Source organism: Charadrius vociferus, unplaced genomic scaffold (genome assembly GCF_000708025.1).
Source record: "Charadrius vociferus isolate BGI_N301 unplaced genomic scaffold, ASM70802v2 scaffold323, whole genome shotgun sequence".
In the NCBI taxonomy this organism is placed as follows: domain Eukaryota; kingdom Metazoa; phylum Chordata; class Aves; order Charadriiformes; family Charadriidae; genus Charadrius; species Charadrius vociferus.
Window position 1 is genome coordinate 1,366,482 of NW_009647692.1, and position 4,073 is coordinate 1,370,554.

Genomic DNA, 4,073 nt, shown 5'->3' on the forward strand with positions numbered 1-4,073 from the left:
ATGGAAAGTGATACCATAGGCCTCTGCGTTGCTTCCATGAGTCTGTGTAAGACTTTACAATGCGGTAGCAGGCAGGCAGTTAATTATTACTTTAGACTGAGGTCTTGACAGTAGTGCCAGTCAGGTCACGATTTGCCATTGATAAAAGCATTGCGCAGTGCCAAATATAGCAATGCTTCAAAGACAGTAGCAAAAATAGAACTGCTGGTTGCTTAGCAAGTATCTGTAAATCTAGCAAATCCCTATCTATCTATCTATCTGGCTGGCTATCGATCACCCAGGTAAAGATGACCCTTAGGTCTAATTAATTTCAATGGGGTTAAAATTCACCTTCCTTATGTTTCTCCTCATGGATTTTCAAATCCGCAGTAGCAGGATTACTTTCCTGCCCCAGGTAAGCTTCATTCCCAATTTTCAGCTCCATTTAACAGTAGCTCTAAGACACCGCAGCTGAGGACTCTGCGCTGCTCAGCGTTATTTGGAAGCCCAGCAAAGCAGCGCGTGTTGTCTCCGCAGGGCAGTGCCATACACCATCCATTCAAACCGCTTGATGTCTATTTCAAATAAGCTTTTTTTACATTTTATTTTAGAAAATCTTGTGTGGGCTTAAGCAGCCGTTGAAATTAAATGGGGCAGCATAAGCTAATAGCATGACTCATGGGAAGGAAATAGAGCAGCAGCTGGTAAAAACTGTTCAGTAACAAAGAGTCTTTATATTCATAAATTCATACAGGCTAACATGGGGCTTACGAAAAGGTTGTTTAAGAAGCAGAAAACTAAATTCCGGTCTTGAGATTCTCCCACTTCTTAAAGACTTATCTTTCCATCAGACACTTTCCCTCTTCCGTCCCTCTTGTGCACCTCATCGCTTAAGAAGAGAGAGGAGGGAAGAAAGGCCATCTTTGGTGTATGGGCAGTGGCATTTCCGTGCGCTGCAAAAGTATCTGTGTTTAACGTAAGTTAAAATAAGAGTACGGATCCACCAACTGTGAATTTATGCAGAACTTTGCTAAACCATTGACTTACGGCTGTGTATCCCAATACCAGCCCCTTTGTCACAACTGGGTTGAGCAGGAGTGCGGTGTGAATGCTATTGTGTCCATGGAGCTTAGACCTTGGGCGCTGCAACAAAAGACGTACTTTATCGATGTGCTGATGCTACTAAACCCAAATCCCATCTCTGAGGCTGTGTGATTATAATTTAAAATCAGCTGATCTAACTGAGAAATAATTCCACTGAACTTAATGGAAATTACACAGGGCTTTCTGTAGTGTTAAGGGAAAAAAAGTATCAGGCCCGGTCTTTTATTGTGTCCCTGAGCACATTGAGACTGGTTTCAATTTCACAGTTCATCTGAGTGATGGGCATTCCTCCGTGACTCGTTGGGTAGGTTTGTGTGGGTGTGAGTAGCCTTTGACACAGCTGATCACGCGGCACTACAGAGCTCTATGAAGACATGCACTCAAGCAAATATAATATGGTTTTACTGAGAATCCTGCCTGGTGGAGTAAAGATAAGGTGTTACCCAGAAGGAGCATCGCTTACAGAGGAAACACTGTGCAGGTTACGCACTGCGGAATGCAGAGTAGATGGGGACCATAATCAAGCTGAACGGACAGTGAACATGTGATGAGCGTACATGTTCCCGGGTGCGCCACGCTGCCGGAGGACGTACCTGTAGCAGGTGAGCTGCTTTGCTACCGAGAGAGAGAGAAGGGGTGCAAGTGTAACCAGTTGTGCTCAAAAGACATCAGACGACAATGCTGACAGATTTAAGAGGGATGTTCTCAGCTGGATACACACATAACGCTTGAGAATAGGAACATGCCTTGGATGAGTCAGTGGATGAATTTACTAAACTTGTAGGAATATTGGGTTTCTGGGCAGGGCTGGAAGGACACTGGATGCTCTGGCAAGAGCAAGGGTCAGAAAAAATCTTTATGTGAGTTCTGCCGTATCTTACAATCTGCCTTCAGGTAATCAGACCTGGTGCATTGCTGCAGAATTCAGAGAATTCAGCCCTGGGGATGGAGCATGAGATGTCCTTAGGGACACTCACAAACAACAAGAGAGCAGTGAACAGCAAAAGCAAAAGGCTGCTGGGAAAAACTGAAACAGTTAAGAAGGAACACGTACCGTTGAGTGTTTCCCAATGAAACGGAGTCAGAGCCCCAAACTGAAACTCCCAGACAGGAGAACCAGGGCTGCTTTCCCGGGGGAGCAGTCTGTCTAAGCAGCTGAAAGGTCCCAAGCCACAGACACAGTGACAACAAGGGTAACGAGCATCCTTGCTCATTACAGCCAGGTGCCCATATGCTACAGCCCCCCAAAGCTTTGGCGAGGGGCAGCTCTCCCACACTGCAGTAACACACAGCAGTATGAGGTACAGATAAAGATTAAAAACGTAAAAAACAATTAATCACAGCACAACCAAGAGAAGGAGGCAAAAGTTTGTGTTATTTATAGTAGCATCCACTACAGGGAGTTTGTGGGTTGGACTAGATGATTTCCAGAGGTCCCTTCCAACCCTGACCATTCTGTGAGTCTGTAATGGGGATTTAATCTGCACCTTCCCGGTAACAGAGCTGTGATATCTGCAATGTTCCCGATTTGTTATGAAGGAGAAAAACAATGCTGAAGTGCTTCAGTGCCATTAGGAAGTAAAGTACAATCACTTCCCTTGGTACACCGAACCTAATGAAAACACCTTCCGGTGAAAGAGCACGGGAGGTTCCTGGCTGCCCTGCAGCTCTTACCCCATTTTTACCTCTCCTGGTCTCATCCCAGTGGCACTCCATACCTCCAGCTCCCTGTCTGTGCCTAAAACTCCTGCCCTTTATGTAGGATCACACAGAAAAGAATGCAGAAAGTATTAGTCATTTCGGAAGTCACAAGGTCTATCTGGTCTTCCTCTCCTCTGAAATCTCTCCTCATTTTGACCCCCGTTGTGTGATAAATGAGTAAGGAAACAGAATTTCAGGGAGAGGAAGTGATAACCTTGAATTATCCTTCGGGGCAATGTGATAATCTAGGCCGACCTGATTAGTCATCCAGAATAATTAAAATACTGCTTTATAATATTTAAGTAACAACCTCTGCAAATGACTGTAATATGTGGGAAAGGCATTGCTTGCGAGGGGAAGAAAAATCTAGATACACAAAATGACCTCATTCCTCTGGAGTTTTCAGAACATAAACACATACACTGGGAGAGATTGTGATCAAACAAACTTCAACCGGGATTTGACAATGAGCTTGTTTATACCTCTAAGGCAAAACAGCAGACACCAACTTAATACGTCTTTATCCATTTCCAGTGCATGGCATAAGCCTCAGTTTCAGAAAATAGTGTTCCATTAAGTTCCTTTAGAATATTTGAGCTCTTATGACATCTTGATAATGGACTATTTCTTCGTATCAGACCAAGTATCAGGGATTAGGCTCCTGGTGCTCTGCATCCAAATGAGATTTCTACTGAAACAGAAGTATTTGCATTTAGAAATTGTGTGAAACAATGTGCTAGAATTTTAATTATCCTTTGCTGATTAGACTTTCCAGGAAAAAAGCTCCCGTGTGAATATTTTGTATGGAATCTCTAATTTCTCTAAAGTATAATCCATCATTCTGTGATTACTACTAACGTAGTCAGATCGTTTGCTTGCTCCTCTCACATTTAAGAGATCCTATCGCAGCCAGGGAGGAAGCAGAGAACGCAAAAGAAAATCCATAGCTTAATCCTTGAGAAAAAGTTTCTTCCCATTTTGAACTCTGTCCAGCACAGGACAGGTGGGTCCGTACGGTACATGTCATGGAAAGAATACAAAGCCAGCAGTCATTTTGCAAACGAAAAGGAATCACCGAGTCACAGCATCCCAGAGTGGTGGGGTGGGAAGGGCCCTCTGGAGCTCCCCCATCCCACCCCCCGCCAGAGCAGGGGCACCTCCAGCAGTGGCACAGGACGGCGTCCAGGCGGGTTTGGGATGGCTCCAGAGGGGGAGACTCCCCCACCTCTCTGGGCAGCCTGTGCCACTGCTCTGCCGCCCTCACAGCAGAGAAGGCCCTCCTCAGGTTG